Here is an 18,673-nt window from a genome sequence, read left to right as displayed (position 1 = left end):
GATCCTTCTGGAATAGTCTGTAGAATTCACTGGGGTTCTTACTAGCCTACATAATTTTGTGACATTAGCTACTTCAATGAGCCAGTTACTTTTCTCCAACTAATTATTTCAAATGCTAGGCACCAATTCCTGAGGCACACCATTAACTCCTTCCTGTGAAAGGAATTAGCACAAATCTCTTTTCTCTGAGCCAATTTCAACCCACATGAGCACTTGATTCCTCATTCTGCCATCAGTAATAATAATCATAGTTAGACTTTTGGATGATGAAAGTTACTTTATACAAATTATTTTGTTTATCTGTGCAATACCCGGAGGTAGCCTTGCTATGTAAAATCCCCATTTTTAGAAAAGAAATGTTTCTTGAAGTTAACTGTAAATTATTTGCTCAGTGAACAATCACTAAGTGTTCAGAATATATGGAGAACTGTATTTAGAAAACAATGAAAGGAACAAAGGCAGGCATCTGTCTTGTCTAATTTCTTAATTACATTCTCCATAGTTTTAGCTGTTGTTTTTCAATTTTATTTTTTTCTACTAATATTTCCACACACAAAAGCTGGGAATAAGCCTTCATCACCTTAACCCAGTGGTCCCCAACCCCCGGGCTGTGGACTGGTACCGGTCTGTGGACCATTTGGTACCGGTCCGCAGAGAAAGAATAAATAACTTACATTATTTCCATTTTTTTTATATTTAAGTCTGAACGATGTTTTATTTTTTTAAAATGACCAGATTCCCTCTGTTACATCTGTCTAAGACTCACTCTTGACGCTTGTCTCGGTCACGTGATACATTTATCCGTCCCACCCTAAAGGCCGGTCCGTGAAAATATTTTCTTCTTCTTTTTTTTTTTTTTTGTCTTTTTCTGAAGCTGGAAACGGGGAGAGACAGTCAGACAGACTCCCGCATGCACCCGACCGGGATCCACCCGGCACGCCCACCAGGGGGCGACGCTCTGCCCACCAGGGGGCGATGCTTTGCCCCTCTGGGGCGTCGCTCTGTTGTGACCAGAGCCACTCTAGCGCCTGGGGCAGAGGCCAAGGAGCCATCCCCAGCACCTGGGCCATCTTTGCTCCAATGGAGCCTCGCTGCGGGAGGGGAAGAGAGAGACAGAGAGGAAGGAGAGGGGGAGGGGTGGAGAAGCAGATGGGTGCTTCTCCTGTGTGCCCTGGCCGGGAATCGAACCCGGGACTTCTGCATGCCAGGCCGACACTCTACCACTGAGCCAACCGGCCAGGGCCGAAAATATTTTCTGACAATAAACCAGTCCGTGGCCCAAAAAAGGTTGAGGACCACTGCCTTAAACCTAGAAAATTATGACAGACTTTGTCTTGGTCCAACTCAGGACACAAAGAGAATAGAATGTCTTATTAAGCTCAATCTTACCTATCTGAGGATCTTAGAGTGACTTTCTTGTGCCTGTTATTTAAGATACATATATTTTGGCTTTATTAAACACTCTTTTAAAAACTTCTCTCACCCATCCTTCCCAATATAGTATTCTCTGTTAATGCCTTCATTATTTAATAACCAGAACTTCTCTCTGCCAGCCAGGATAACTAGCTAATGCCCCTTTAAGCAAAACTCTTCCCTACTTGCTTTTTTATAGGCTAGCCCTTCAAGACAACATGGCCTCCTGGCTCATGTTTGAAGATTCGAAGGCAGATACAGTGTTCACCTGGTGATCTGCCTAAACCACTCTGGTTAGGTCTCACCGCCTTGACCCGCACACGCGGGGCTTCCTGAGTTTGCTGCATATGCCTCTGCACAGGTCAGCACCCTGGACCAGCAGTGTCGGCATCGCCGAGGAGCTGATTAGAAACACACTCTTGGGATCCCCCTCAAATACACTGAATCACAAACACTTAAAGTGGGTCCCAGCAAATAATTTCAAAAAGTCTTCCCCAAGACTCTGATGCACTCTCAAGTTTGAGAACCAAACGTGTGTAAATATAGAAGTGCATACACACAGAAGCACACAGTTTCTTAACTAGTATGTCATTCTAAAAACGTTAGATCCCCATTAAGCTGTTTCAGATGGCAGGAGGCATGCGATACAATACAACTATATTATTATATTTCTGACCCAATAGCACATAGAACAGTGTTTGGCACAGAGTTGACACTTACTACATGTTTTGCCAAATGCCACTTGTCTCTTGTTACCATCTGGGATCAATACTATTTAGCACCTTTGACCAAAACGGTACAAAGGAAAGAAAATAAATGAAGCACATTCTTTCAATTAAGTATGTATCTGCAGCTCTGATGAAGGCTGAGAAGACCAACATTAGTTCTGCATGCAATGCTCTTTACCTCCACATTCCTACATACTGCTGTAACTGTATCTCCTTCCCAAGATTCCAGACAGTTATTTGTAACTTTCCAACAGTATCTCCAGGTGTAACTTCACCCTCAAATGCCCTTCTCTGTCCCCTGCCTGCCTAGATAACTCCTCTGTGTCCTCCAAGGCATACCTTCAGGACACTTCTCTGGTCCCCACTCCATCATAGTGAGACACCCCTCCTTGTGCTCACTGGGCTCTCCTCTATTTCCCCCTATTCTGGCACTGCCCACACTCTTACAAAAAGCATTTTCACCTGTCTGTCTGCCCCACCACCCTGCACTATAAGTACCTGACAACAGTTTTTTTCTCATCACTGCATCCCAGTGCTTTTCATACAACTAGTGCTCAACACCCACTGACTGGAAAAAAAGTAATGGAGTATGATTTAATACTATATGCAATTAAGTTTTCTTTGCTTCAATTTCCCCAACGACCAAACATAAATATACTTTATGCTAACAAAAAGCCTAGTTCAGAATCAAAATTAAAGTCATTTCTACTGGTCCTTGAAGGGGTCAGGGGGCATGTGAGGCTGGTTCTACTCCCCTCCTGATATCTGAACACACTAATACATTGCCTTCAGTGGGTCTACCAGCAGTCCAGAAGCACAATGCCAGACATGGGAAAAATATGAATACAGACTCTGTTGTATTTTCCAGCGCAGCCTGCAGCACCTGTGGGGGAGTATGCATGTGGCTGCTTCCAATGAGGAAAGCCTCCCTGACTGTGCTCCACATGGGCCCCGTGGAAGGGGCGCCAGCAATGCGCCATCGGGCTCTGCCGATGAAAAGGTCATTTTCCGGTTATTGCAGAATTATATAGAAACAGTTCTAAAATCTCATGCAACAGAAAATGAAGGGTCTTATTCTGATGCCAAGCAGTCATTAACCCCTCAGCAGTTTAGCCAACCCAAATTGAATGACTTAGTAAGAGATTTGGGCCTATCAAAGAAAGCAGCTGAGTTATTAGCCTCCAGGCTTCAAGAAAAGAATGTACTTCACTGGTCAGCTAAGTATCTCATTTCAGGAAGCGTGAACAAATTTTTGTGGACCTTTTTTTCCCTGAAAACAAACACTTTGTTTACTGTCATGATATCAGTAGTCTTCTCAGCCAGCTAGGTGTTACCCCTTACACTCCAACAGAATGGTGGCTATTTCTTGACAGCTCTAAACGGAGTCTGAAATGTGTTCTCCTACACAACAGTAATGTTTATGCAGCGGTTCCAATTGGTTATTCAACTCATCTGTGAGAAGATTATGACATAAAAATTGTCCTCAACTTTCTGAAGGATGAGAAACATAACTGGATCATTTGTGTGGATCTTAAAATGGTAAGTTTCCTGCTAGGACAACAGAGAGGTTTCACGAAGTATCCCTGCTTTCTGTGTTTGTGGGACAGCCGAGCTTGGGAGAAACACTGGACACACAAGGAGTGGCTGAAACGTGAAGCTCTGGAAGTAGGGATGCAAAATATTGTGAATGAACCTGTAGTTAATCGAGACAGGATCATTTTTCTCCCACTTCACATCAAACTTGGCTTAATGAAGCAGTTTGTTCAGGCTTTGAATAGAGAAAGTGAATGCTTTCAACATATTATTTCTGCTTTTCCTGCCTTGTCTTTCGAGAAGGTAAAAGCAGTTGTATTCTACGCACCTCAAAATTGAACCCTCATATGTGATGAAGAATTTGCCAGGAAGATGAATAAGGAGGAGAAAGCAGCATGGCAGTCTTTTGTGCCAGTTACAAAGCACTTCCTTGGCAACAAAAAAGCAGAAAACTATGAACTTCTGGTTCAAAGAATGCTGTTGGCTTTCTGCAACATTGGATGTAATGTGAGTGTTAAGATTCACTTCCTGAACAGTCACCTTGATAAGTTTCCTGAAAATCTTGGAGCTGTTAGTGATGAGCAGATTATTGCTGGAGCATCAAACCAGATTGTCCTTGACAAGTACACAAACGCAAGAGCTACAAACACAAATTTTTGCCTGAATAGAATTTAAATAAGTTTTTTGCAAATTTTATGATTAAAATAAGTGTTTTAATATGTTCTATTTAGAAATTGTAGACAAATTCTGATGCAATCATATCTTTTAGTGTATTAGTGTATTTATTGCATTATATAAATTATTATATTTTCACAAAGATGATGCTCAAGAAGACATTCTACTTCATTATGTTAAACTAAATGTTGAAAACTTTACAAGATGAAAACCTAAAATCTTGAATTACAAAAAAAACCTGTAGCTTACAGAGAAAAACTAATGTCAGATTTGAGATCAGCACACTCAAATTAGGTAAGAACAAGTGTTTTTGTGGATGCAACAAAAATTTTGTTTCCCAGTGTAATAAATGAACACTTAAAAACCAGTATATATTTACAGCAAGCACATACAATGGGTACGTGTGCCATGAAAGTGCTCAAGCTAAATAAAGACATGAGGCCTTGGGGTGCATCACCATCAATGCTGGGTGAGCAGAGCGGGACTTGCCAGCGAGAAGGGGAAAGCTGAGCAAAGGCTGCAGAGAGGAATGGAAGGCCTGGGGTAAGAGCGCTGAGGCTTCAAGCTGGAGCAAGACTGCTGTGTGGGTGGAACGAGCAGTCAGGAGATGGCAGCGTTTGGAGCAGAGTGAGGACAGGGAGACAGCCAGAGAAGGAGAACTAGATAACATGGGGCCATGGTGGCCTTTTGAAAAAGGCTCTGGCTCCACTCTGAATGAAAGAAAATTGGGAGACTTTGGAGGAGAGGGCACTTGATTGGACTCCAACTTGCTAAAATGATCACCTTGGCTGCTATGTCCCTCATCCAAGAGCTGCACATCTGCCTTCCTATTGAAAACCAAAACTGCCGTCCTCCCCAGCAGCAGTCTGTAATCTGTTTGCCACCCAGGCTATTGTATGACAGACCCTGCAGGAGCTCACTACATACTCAAATCCAACCATGTTCCTGTGCCCTTCACAGGATTTCCAGGAATGGCCAAGTCCTCCTCTCTCCTTGCACCCCATTTTGCCCTCCTTATGATGAGGTGAGACTTTGACTTGATTCTCCAACAAATGGCTAAGCAAAGCTCATGGTAGCTCTGAAAGCAGGAAGGGTGAAGGTTCCGTGACAGCAGTGGTTAATCAGCAGCTGACTGCCATCTGTGTGGAGAAGAGGCAGGGGCTTCATCTAAGTGTACAATTAAACCTGCCTTGTCTTACCATAGTGGACCGTGCATGAATCCCCCTACTCTCTCAGAACCTATGTTCTTATTTTTAAATCACATCCACAGAACTTATTTCTCTGAAGCTGAAAGTTTATACCTTTTTATCGCCTTCATTCATTTTCCCCATCCCCCACCTCTGATGACCATGGATATACTCTGTTTCTGAGTTCTGCTTTTTTTTAAAATTCAATGTATAAGTGAGATTATAGAGTACTTGCCTTTCTCTGTGTGACTTATTTCACTTAGCATATGGCTCTCCAGGTTATCAATGTTGTAACAAATGGCAGAATTTTCTCTTTTTTTCACAGTTGAATAACATTCCATTGTCCTTATATCCCACCTTTCCTTTATCCATTCATCTGAGTTGGCACCTTGTTTCAACATCCTGGCCCCTGTAATTCATGCTGAAATGAACAGGGGAGTACAGATACTGCTTTGAGATGGTAATTTCATTTTCTTTGGATATATACCAAGGAATAGGATGACTGGGTCATATAATTGTTCTATTTTTAATTTTTTAAGGAACTTCCACACTGTTTTCCACTGTGGCTGTGCTAATTTGCAGTCCCACTGAGAGTGCACAGTATTCTCTTTTTTCAGCATTCTTTCCAAGACTATATCTTGTCTTTTTTTATAAGTCATTCTAACAGGTGTGAGGTGATATCTCATTGTGTTTTTGATTTGCATTTCCCTGATGACTAATGATGTTGAGCACCTTTTCACATATCTGCTGGCCATGTATGTCTGTCTTCTTTGGGAAAATGCCCGTTCAGTTATGTCCATTTTTAAGTCAGATTTTTTTTTTTTGAGAGAGAGAGAGGCAGGAAGAGAGAGACAGGAACATCAGGCTGCTCCTGTATGTGCCCTGACTGGGGAATTGAACTGGCAACCTCCATGCTCCAGGAGCATGCTCCAACCAACCTATACTGCCAGAGCTTAACAATTTTATTTTATTGATTGATTGATTTTATTTAGAGATATAAAGAGAGGAAGGGAGAGAGAAGGGAAGCATTCATTTGTTATTCCACTCAGTTGTGCATTTATTTGTTGCTTCCTGTGTGTGGTCAGGGGATCAAATCTGCAACCTTATAGTTTTGGGACAGTATTCTTAACTGACTAAGTTAAATGGCCTGGGCCTGTTTGTTTTTCTTATTTATTTATTTATTTATTTATTTATTTATTTATTTATTTATTATTAAGTGAGAATCAGGGAGGCAGAGAAACAGACTTCCACAAGCGCCCTGAACAGGTTCCACCTGGCAAGTCCCCTACCGGGCGATGCTCTGCCCATCTGGGTTGTTGCTCCATTGCTCAGCAACTGATTGGTTTTAGTTCCTGAGGCAAGGCCATGGAGCCATTCTCAGTGCCCTGGACCTCGAACCGTTCAAGCCATGGCTGCAGGAGCGGAAGAGAGAGGGAGAGAAAGAGAGAGAGAAGAAAGAGGGGTAGGGGTAGGAAGCAGATGGTTGTTTCTCCTGTGTGCCCTGACCAGGAATTGAACCCAGGACTTCACATGCTGGGCTGATGCTCTACCACTGACCCAACTGGCCAGGGCCAATTTGTTGTTTTTTTTATTGACTTATATGTTTTGGAAATTAAACCCTTGTCAGATATATGATTTGCAAATATTTTCTCCCATTTCATAAGCTGCCTTTTTATTTTGTTGATGGTTTCCTCTGCTGCACAGAAGCTTTATAGTTTGATGTCATCCCATTTGTTTATGTTGCTCTTGTTGAGTTGGCTTTTCGTTTCCAATTCAAAAAAATCATTGACAATACCTACGTCCAGGACCTTACCCCCTATGGTTTCTTCTATGAGTTTTATAAGTTCTAGTCTTACATTCACATTTTTAATCCATTTCGAGTTGATTTTTGTGTATGGTGTAATATAGTGGTCCAGTTTTATTCTTTTGCATGTAGCCATCCAGTTTTCCCAACAACATTTATTGAAAAGACTGTCCTTTTTCTTCCTCCTTGGTTGTAAATTAATTGACCACTTATTACCCCATTATGTTCTGAAGGGATATTTTCTGCTTCACAAAATCAAAACACCAGCTCTGATGAAAGCAAAGGGGCTGCTCCCACCAGCCTCTATGCATAGTGCACCTTCCTCCACCAGCCGTGCTCACTCTGTCCTCCCTTCTCTCAGTCATGTCCCACCAGCTACTGAAAGAACCACCTTCCCCAAACAGGCCAAATCTCCTTGGCTTTTTAAAATCATTTTATAAATTTTTAAATTTTAGTTGACATACAATATTATATTAGTTTCAGGTACACACTCCAGTGATTAGACATAATATAACTTAGTGATAATCCTGATAAATCTCATACCCATCTGACACCATACATAGGTGTCAAAGTATTATCGACTGTATTCCCTATGCTGCACTTTACACACCCATGACAATTCTGTAACCACCAATTTGTACTTCTCAATCCCTTCACGTTTTTCACCCATTCCTCCCAAACCCCCTCCATCTGGTAGCCATCAAAATATTCTCTGCATCTATGAGTCTGTTTCTGTTCTGCTTGTTTATTTTGGTTTTGGGTTGTTTTTAGATTCAATTGTTGATAGATATGTATTTATTGCCATTTTATTGTTCGTATTTTTTATCTTTTATTTTCTTCTTCTTCCTAAAGAGGACCCTTTAACATTTCATGTTATATGGTTTGGTGGTAATAAACTCCTTTAGCTTTTTCTTGTCTGGGAAGCTCTTTATCTGTCCTTTAATTCTAATGATAGCCTTGCTGGGTAGAGTAGTCTTGGTTATAGGTCCTTCCTTTTCATCACTTTAAATATTTCTTGCCACTCTCTTCTGGCCTGCTAAGTTTCTGCTGAGAAACCACCTGACAGTTTTATGGGAGCTCCCTTATAGGTAACTGACTGCTTTTCTCTTGCTACTTTTAAGATTATCTCCTTGTCTTTAAACTCTGGCATTTTAATTACAATGTATCTTGGTGTGGGGCTCTTTGGGTTCATCTTGTTTGGGATTCTGTGCTTCCTGGACTTGTATGTCTATTTCCTTCACCAGATTAGGAAAGTTTCCCATCATTATTTTTTCAAATAAATAGTCAATTTCTTGTTTGCTCTTTTCTCCTTCTGGTACCCCTATGATGTGAATGTTGGTGCACTAAAGTTTTCCCAGAGGTTTCCTATACTAGCTTTATTATTTTAGATTCTTTTTTCTTTTTGCTGTTCTGATTGGGTGTTTTCTGTTTCCTTAATATTCCAAATCATTGATTTAATTCTCAGCTTCATCTACTCTACTGTTGATTCCAATTAGTCTTCATTAGTATATCTTTCATTTCTGACTGGTTCTTTTTTTATGGTTTCTATGCCTTCTTTTGACGCTGTTGAAATTCACAGTGAGTTCCCTGAAGTTCTCACTAAGTTCCTTGAGCATCTTTGTAATAGTTGTTTTGAACTCTGTATCTGGTAATTTCCTTTCTTCCATTTAATTTCATTCAGTTTTTCTTTCTTTCTTTCTCTTTCTTTCTTTCTTTCTTTCTTTCTTTCTTTCTTTCTTTCTTTCTTTCTTTCTTTCTTTCTTTCTTTTTCTAGAGATATCTTCTATTTCATCTGAGACATGTTTGCTTGTCTCCATATTTTGGCTGCTTCCCTATGCTTATTTCTACATATTATTAGGTAGAGCTGCTGTGTCTGTCAGACGTGGCAGAGTGACTTTGTGCAGTAGGTGTCCTGTAGGGCCTGTGGTGCAGCCTCCCCAGTCACCCGAGCTGGGCACTTTAGCTTCAACCCTGTGTGGGCTGTGTGCACTGTCCTGTTGTAGTTGAGCTTTGACTATTGCTGGTATCACTGGGAGGGACTGACTCCCCAAGTCAATTGGCTGTGAGGACCAGCTGGGGCTACAGAGGAGACGCTGTGCAGGAGTCAACCCTATGGAGCAGAACTTGCTTCAGTGGGACTTTGGTGCTCACTGAGTCACCTCCTGAGGGTATCGCTACTGGAGGTAGTAGGGTTGTAATCCAGTGTGCTCTGAAGCTGTCCACCAGATCACCAGCTCTGAGGCCTTCCTGGAGATACAAGGTCAGCCACCACCTGTGCCCTGCCTGGGGCCACCCAGCATGAACTACAGAGTGATCTTCAGATGGCTGCTACTTATGCTGAGCTTAGAGGTGCATGACACAGGCCAAGCTATAAACCAAGGCCAGCTGCCATTCATGCCAGGATGCCAGGTCTAGGGCCACTTAGCAAGAAATAAGGCATGCTGATGCCAGATACTGCTTGTTTGAGATATTTTAGGAAAGTCCAAAGTATGAGGCAAGAGAGGCCATTGTATAGAAAAGCCACTGGAAATGGCTTGGGTGGGATTGCAGATTGGTTGGGGTATGGTCTCAGAGCATCACTAGGGTGAGATGAACAGTGTGAGCCAAATTAATGGAGACTCAGATCTGGTGCCCACCTTCTGGCTCTGTGTGTGTGTGTGTGTGTGGGGGGGTAGTATCTCAGAAAAAGAACAATGGCCTCTCCCAACACTTCTGTCTGGCAGAAAGCTGCCACCCCCCCCCCAGCTCTTGCCCTGATGCCAGACAATTCTGTTCCTCCCTTGTATGTCCTAGTTCCTTTCAAGCTGCTGCCCAGCACTGGAGCTCAGAGGGATTGAATCCAAGTGAGTCCATGCATGCGCCCTTTAAGAGGAACTGTTTAGGACTCCAGCAACTCACTAACTCACCCAGCCACACTCCCCACTAGTCTTTACAGTCAGAGTTATGGGGATTTCTCTTACTGGCTCTGGAACCCTGGGCATGGAGGCCTGGTGTGGGGTTGGGCCTTCGTTCCTTAGAAGGGACCTCCCAGCCAAGCTATCTCTCCCAATTTTTATCTGCCACATGAGTAGTGGGATCAGCTTGTCTGAGTCTCCATCCCTCCCCCCAGTCTCAATGTGGTTTCTTCTTTAAATCCCTAGCTTTAGGAAATCCATTCAGCCAGATTTCCAGCAGTTCTGAATAATGGTTGTTCTGTAGTTTAAGCTGTGATTTTGATGTGGTTGTGGGAGGATTCGATTAAAGCATTTACTATGATCCCATCTTGACCAGGAGTTCCCCAATCCTCCTTGTTTAAACAATGACGCATTGGGAAGACGAGGGAAATGGATCTAAATAGAAAGATCACTGTCTGTTGCATAGTGAGCAGAACTGGTCAGGTCTTCAGAAAAGGTTGCTGTCACAACCAACCACTTTCTGCTTTATAACTCCAATTGTTAAAAGAATATTAAAATATTATTCCACAAAATCTGGGCCCTGGACCAATGACAGAAAAATGGGACTACAGTTCTCCCAAATAACAGAGTGAAATGACAGGTAGTTCTTCCTGAATCTTAATGCCATTCCAGATGAAAAAACAGACTTCCAGGGGGAAAAAAAACCAGTTTCATGGTGATCCCTGGGTTTATGAATAATCATGGCACTAAATATTTATAAGTTAGGGGAAATGGACTGCGTGTCCATCATTCTGTAAAATTGTGCTTGCTGCAATATTTAAAATAGCCTAAAAAATACTCTACAAGCCCAAGTTTAGGGCAGTGATTTCAACGACACCTTTGTTTAATCATTTACAATTTTCTTTTAAACTGGGGTCATCTTTTGATTCCGAATACAAAGGCATCCATGATGAAGGGTTTCTTCTTTCTCTTGCTTCCCATTCAGTCACTGAATACATTCAGTACTTGTTCATTTATACATGAGAGAAACATCAAGACATAAAAATAAATCAAAGCTGTAAGAGGCTCTTTTTTTTTTTTTTTTTTGTATTTTTCTGAAGCTGGAAACAGGGAGAGACAGTCAGACAGACTCCCACATGCGCCCGATCCACCCGGCATGCCCACCAGGGGCGATGCTCTGCCCCTCCGGGGCGTCGCTCTGCCGTGACCAGAGCCACTCCAGCGCCTGGGGCAGAGGCCAAGGAGCCATCCCCAGCGCCCGGGCCATCTTTGCTCCAATGGAGCCTTGGCTACAGGAGGGGAAGAGAGAGACAGAGAGGAAGGAGGGGGGGAGGGGGGGGAGAAGCAAATGGGTGCTTCTCCTATGTGCCCTGGCTGGGAATCGAACCCGGGTCCCTCGCACGCCAGGCCGACGCTCTACCGCTGAGCCAACCGGCCAGGGCCAAGAGGCTCTTTTTTGATAAACACAGATGAAGGCAACCTATGCATTAACTGCACAAGTACTACATGGATATTATCACAATTTTAAAATAATGATAATAAGAAAAAAAATAAAATTAAATTGCCTCATATGCCACCATTCAGAGATAGTCACTTCTGATTTGGGGAATCTTTGCTTACTCAGAGAGTTCCCTTTTTCCTTCTTTTTATTGAGGTATAATTCACATACCATAAGATATTTTTTAAGTCAACTGTATTTTGATTTAATTACCATGTTATCATATTCATTTTTATCCATATATTTTTTAGTGGTCTACACTTTAGAAAATGAGAAAATCCTAAAGATCTTATATACCCAGCCCCGTCTCTCCATTCCGCCATGCCCAACTACAAGTCCCTATCACCAGTGACTGTGCTGGGCTAGTCTTCGCCCCTCCAGACCCATCTCCCCAATCTACTCTCTACACCGCCCCTCATGTGTTCTTCCCTAACTCATAAGCAGAGCCATTCCTTGCTGACCCTCCTTCCATGGCCTCCATGCACTGGCCCATACCCTCTGTGATGCCCACTGCTGTTCTCCCTGTCTCTCCTATAAACCCTGATGTCCTTTCACACTTGTCTCTTCTGCCTCCACCACATTCTCTGATGTCCACACTTTACTAATAGGACAGCTTTTCTATACACAGCTCCATCTTAGAATCTTATAAGTGACTGTTTCAGTGCCGATCTCCCACCAGACTGTACCTCTTGGGAAGCAGGGGTGGGGTTTTTTCAGGTTGGGACCCACAGTCCTGTACAAGGTATGTAGCTTATAGCAAATAGTCAATAAAAGCATTTGTGAAGAACATTAATCTATTCCCCTCCAACTTTATTGAGGAATAATAGACAAATATAAGTGTATATATTTAAAGTATACAGTATTATAATGTGATGTACATATACATTGTGGAATAATTACTAAAAGTAATATTAAAGCATCCCTCATCTCACATAATTTGTGTGTGTGTGCTAACAATACTTAGAATCAACCAGCAACTTTCAAGTATATAATATCACATTAATAACTACAGTCACCACACTATCAGATCCTCAGAACTTAGTCTTCTTATAACAGAGGGTTTGTACCACTGGACTTCCATCTCCCCACTTCCACTTCCCCTTAGCCCCTGGTAACCACCATTCTATTCTGTTTCTATGAGCTTTCTTTTTTTTATAGACTTCACAGATAAATGATACCATACAATATTTGTTTTTTTCTGTTTAGCTTATTTCACTTAACATAATGCCCTCCAGAGTCATCCATGTTGTCATGAATGACGGGAACCATTTTTTTTCTTTCTTTTTCGTGGGAGAATACTGTCCTATAGTATATATATACCATATCTTCTTTATCCATTAATATATTGATGCACCCATAGGTTGTTTCCATATATTGGCTATTGTGAATAATGCTGAAATGAACAGGGGTGTACAGAAATCTCTTTAATATCTTGTTTTGCATTTCCTTTGCCTATATACCCAGAATTGGAATTGCTGGATCATATGTTAATTCTAGTTTTAATTTTGGGGGAACCTCCATACTGTTATCCACAGGAGCCATATCAGTTTACACTCCTACCAACAGTGCGTGAGGGTTCCCTTTTCTCCACATTCTCACCAGCATTTGCTATCTCTTGTCTTTTAGATAACAGACATCCTAACACATGAGAGGTGATAGCTCATGGTAGTTTAGATTTGCATTTTCCTGATGACTAGTGATGTTGAGCACCTTTTCATGTACCTGTTGGCCATCTGTATGTTTTGTGTTTTTTTTTTAAAGTCTTATTGGCCCTGACCAGATAGCTCAGTGGATATAGCATCGTCCTGGCACAGCCAGATCACAAGTTTGATCCCCAGTCAGGCCTGGCACTTACAAGAAGCGATCAAAGAGTGCACAGCTAAATGGAACTAAGTAGAAAAACAAGTTGATGCTTCTCTTTCTCTCTCCCTCTCTCTGCAATGAATGGAAAAAATTTTTTTAAATGTCTATTTAGGTTGTTTGTCCATTTTAAAATAAATTATTTGTTTTTTGCTACTGAGTTCTATGAGTTCTTTGTGTATTGTGGCTATTAACCCCCTTTTCAGAGACATGATTTGCAAATATTTTCTCCCATTCATTAGGATGCCTTTTTATTTTGTTTATGGTTTCTTTTGCTTTGAAGAAGCTTTTTAGTTTGATGTAGTCCCATGTGTTTATTTTTGTCTTTGCTTTTAACATCAAATCCAAGAAATCATCACCAAGACTGATGTCAAGGTGCTTACCTGCTATATTTTTTTCTAGGAGTTTTACAGTTTCAGGTCTTATGTTCAAGACTTTCATCCATTTTGAGTTCATTTTTGTACATGGTTTAAAACAGGGGTCCAGTTTCATTCTTTTGAATTTGGCTTATAGTTTTCCCAACAGTTTCTTTCCAGCTTATTAAAGAGACTATTTGTTCTCTATTGCATAGTCTTGGCTTTTTCGCCACAAATTAATTGACCATATATTCATGAATGTCTATTTTTGTGCTAGTGCCATACTGCTTGGATTACTATAGCTTTGTAATATAGCTTGAAGGCAGGAAGCATGATGCCTATAGCTTTGTTCTTTCTCAAGATTGCTTTGGCTATTTGGGGTTTTTTGTCATATGTCATACACATTTTATGATAAGTTCTTCTATTTCTGAGACAAATGCCACTGAATTTTGATAGGAGTTGTACTAAATTTGTAGATCACTTTGGGTTTTATGGACATTTTCACAATATTAATTTTTCCAATCCATGAGCATGAAATATCTTTATATTTATTTATGTCTTCAATTTCTTTTATCAATGTCTTATAGTTTTTAGTGTACAGGTGTTTTACCTCTTTAGTTAAAATTATTCCTAAGAGTTTTATTGTTTTGATGGTATTGTAAATAGAACTGCTTTCTTAATTTCTCTTTCAGGTAGTTCATTGTTAGTGTGTAGAAAAGCGCTAATTTTTGTAACTTGATTTTGTATCCTACAACTTAACTAAATTCAAATTCATTTATTAGTTCTAACAATTTTTTGGTGGCATCTTTAGGCTTTTCTAGATACTCTATAGATCATGTCATTCAAAAACAGATTTTCTAATTTGGATAAATTTCATTTTTTGTTGTTGTTGGTTTTGTGTTTTTTTTGGTCTAATTGCTATGGCCAGGACTTCCAGTACTATCTGAAATAGTACTAGCCAGTGTGGGAATCCTTTTATTGTTCCTGATCTTAAAGAAAAGGCTTTTAAGTTTTCAACCTTGAGTAAATGTTAAGCGTGGGCTTGTCATATATGGTATTTATTAGGTTGAAGCACATCCTTCCTCTACTTCATTGGTTGGGAATTCTTAACCATGAGAGGATGTTGAATTTTGTTGAATTTTGTCAGAAGAGAGAAGAGTCATAAAGCAAGCGGCGCAGGCAGTGTGCGCATGCTGCGAGGGCGGCAGTCTGGCTTCTCTGCGGAAACGAAACCAGCAGAACATAAACCGATTTATACCTGTGTGTGTAGTCCTATGTGTGTATTCACACATGCGCGCACACACGCACAGACACACATACTTATGCAACTATGGGGGCTGGCAGATCCAAAACCCACAGTGCAAGTCTGCAGGGTGAAAACTCTCAGGCACAGCGATGTTGTCTCCCTGGGGCAGAATTTCCTCTTCCTTAGGAAGCCTTGGTTTTACTCTAAGGCCTTTGAAATGATGGAATGAGCCCCACACAGAGTATACTGGATAGCCTCCTATACTTAAAGTCAACTGGTCACAGACATAAACCTCACCTATAATATGCCTCCACAGCAACACCTGGATTAGTCTGAGTGAATAAAGGGGTGCTGGGAGAGTGACGTCAGAGAAATGGCGCCGTAAGGAGCGACACTAATAAATCTCCCCAAAATTTCAACAAGTTCTTCAACCAGAGACAGAAAAATCTATCCTTGGAGCATCTAGAAGTCCCACACTGAACATGAAGGTATGATCGAGCAAAAAATTGACTAAATATATAATCAACCCCAAAGGAAATAAGACAGAGAAAGGAACATTCCGCCTTCCTCACTAACCTAAACAAAGGCTGCTTTCACTTGAAACCGAGAGTATAGGAACTAAGGCGGGCAAAGGGTAGGTGAATAGAGCCAGGCTGTGGCACAAACATCCAAGCTGAGGAAAGACTGTGCTTGTGGCGACTCAGTCAACACAGGCTAACGCTTGCGCCAAACCCAGACAAAGAAAGGCAAGTGCAGCAGCCATTAGCCCCGATATCCTGGTCAGCGAGTGCGAATAGAGTGAGAGAGGTTCCTCCTAGCGCCCCGGGGTGGGCACCCGTGTTACCAGACAGAGGGGCAGAGTCAGAGGCCTTTGTGTAGGCCCAGACTGGAGTCTCAGGGTCACCCCTGCACCCTGAAGAGCAGCGCATGGGGAGTGCACGAAAGCAGACTTCCCTATAATCAAACTTCTCTGAGCAGGCAGGGCGTCTCACCCCGGATGAGTGGCGGCCGCCCCGATACCCAGGTCCCAGGTGGGCGAGCGCAGATATTGTGTGAGAGGTTCCTCCTAATGCCTCAGGAGTAGGCACCTGTGTTCCTGGACAGAGGGGCAGAATCAGAGGCCTTTGCGTGGGCTGTAATCAGAGTCTCGGTGCTGCCCCTACAATCTGAAGAGCTGTGAGCAGGGATTGTGCGAAAGCGAAATTCCCTATGTTCGAACTTCTCCGAGCGGGCGGGGCACTTCACCCAGCCATACAAGCTAACAGACCCAGGAAGGATTAGCTTAACCTACAGTCTGCTCGCCTCCCAACTGACCTATGTGACCCTAACTGACAAGATCTCTCTCAGTTCAGTGATCTAAGACAAGAGGCGTGATATTTTTTAGTGCCTCTTGCTATGCTATGCACATAGGGGTGGGAGCAACTTCTGATTGGCAGAGCTTTCATACTCAGGGTTATATGTTAAAAAGAGGGACTTGGCAGCTTATAATTCCTCCTGCTTTGCAAAAAGCAACTAGGGCATCTTCTACCCAGCCAAAACAGGTTACAAAGTGCCAAAAGCCTGGGGTAAGTGGTCTCACAGAGTACTGAGGCATTCTGGACATACCTAGAGGCACATAGAAAGGCACCTTGAAAACAATTGGCTCCCAGCCCTGCCTGATTATGCTTGCGGCTCTGACTGATAGAGCCTGACCCAGAGCCCTGCACTGAGTGGGGATAGAGTGAGGATTTGCCAGCTCTTTGAGCCTCTTACTCTCCAGGCAGAGGCAGTGGCAACCCCATAGCTGGATCATCAGGCTACTAATTCAGGAAGGAGAAACTAGGAGAGAGTTCCAGAAAAACGGACTCTCTCATTGTTGGAGCCTGCAAATGCTAATGAGCCTTGACTGCCAACGACTCTGAAGCCTAATATATGACATTGCCATAGAGACTTATCAACTGCAAACCTCTACCTAAGCATGCCACAGGGGCAGAGCCTAGGGTATAGGATCACCGACCAGGAAGAGGGAGAGAAAAGAAAAAGCAAGAAGATAACCTCGCAAAATCAAGAAAAATCCACAGACTTTATAACCTTTTCCATTTTATTTTATTTGTTCATTTGTTCCTTTCATCTTCTTGTCTTGATTATATTCTTCTTCTTCCACTTTGGTCGTTTAATTCTCTGCCAGTCTTACTCTTTCCTCTTCTTGAACTATACTACCCATAAATATTACATCTCCCATTTTCTTTCCTTTCTTCTTCCTTTCTCTCTATGAGGGTTGCACTCCAAAACCCTTAACTCTCTCTCTTTCTTTCTGTTCTTTTTTCTTCTTTTCGTTTTATCCTCTTTCTTTTTTCTCCCTCTATATAAGTTTCTTCTTTTCTCCTTTACTTTTCCTCTCATTCAATTCTCAATCATGAACAAATTATTTTATTTGGAAATCAAATTTTTCTTTGTGTTTTTTTACTTCACTTTTTTAACTCATTAGCGGTGCTCCCAACTCTGGCTCTCCATTTTATCTAGTTTTTGCTACACTAAATACAATAGTAATTTTTTAATTTTTTTCCCATTTTTCCTGTTTCCCTCTTATCTCTCTCATTATATCTCAGAGTCAAGCATCACTTAAAAGCAAATCATTTTATTCTTGACCCAATTTTTTTCCTTATTTTGCATTTTGTGAGTCCATACCCCCTTTTTTTGCTCCTTTATCACTTCTTCCCAACTCAGACCCTCCATTATAGGCAGTTTTTGTTCTATTTAGCACAATATAATTCACAGTTAATCACAATTTTTTCTCAAGAATGAGGGGAGAAGAGAGGAGAGGGGAGAAAAAGGGAAATAATAATTTTTTTTTACTTTTTATTCTTTATTAAACTCATTAGTGCTATCAACAAAATGACCCTCAGATGCCATTAAGGAAAAGAAAATCGAATATCATGGATATAAAAGACAGAGAAGTAGAACAGATAGATGAGGAAAAATCTATGGAGAAAAAATTTAATATATTAAAAATTTTGGAGCTAAATGACAGAGAATTTAAAACATAAATCCTAAAAATACTCAGAGATATACAAGAAAACACAGAAAGGCAATTTAGGGAGCTCAGAAAACAACTCAACAAACACAAAGATTACCAAGGAAATTGAAACTATAAAAACAAATCAAGCAGAGATGAAAAACTCAATTAACAAACTGAAAAACGAGGTAACAAGCTTAGCTAATAACAGGCCAGATAGAAGGTAGGATTAGTGAAATAGAAGACAAGCAACTTGAGGTACAACAGAGAGAAGAAAAAAGAGACTCAAAAATTTTAAAAAATGAGAAAGCCCTACAGGAATTGTCTGACTCCATCAAAAAGACTAACATAAGAATAATAGGTATATCAAGGGAGAAGAGAGAGAAAATGGAATGGAGAACATATTCAAACAAATAATAGATGAGAACTTCCCAAGCCTGTGAAAAGAAATAAAGCCTCAAATTCAAGAAGCAGGCCTGACCTG

General features: G+C 41.3%; 1 protein-coding gene across 4 annotated transcripts in view; it reads right to left on the bottom strand.

Moving 5' to 3' along the window:
* The window catches only part of MTUS2 (microtubule associated scaffold protein 2), a 771,916-nt gene that overhangs the window by 382,467 nt on the left and 370,776 nt on the right, over positions 1 to 18,673 (bottom strand). The gene's annotated exons all lie outside the window — the stretch shown is intronic.

The sequence above is a fragment of the Saccopteryx leptura genome, chromosome 2 (assembly GCF_036850995.1).
Source record: "Saccopteryx leptura isolate mSacLep1 chromosome 2, mSacLep1_pri_phased_curated, whole genome shotgun sequence".
In the NCBI taxonomy this organism is placed as follows: domain Eukaryota; kingdom Metazoa; phylum Chordata; class Mammalia; order Chiroptera; family Emballonuridae; genus Saccopteryx; species Saccopteryx leptura.
The sequence above is the reverse complement of the archived record's forward strand: the minus strand, read 5'-3'. Positions and strand labels throughout refer to the sequence as shown.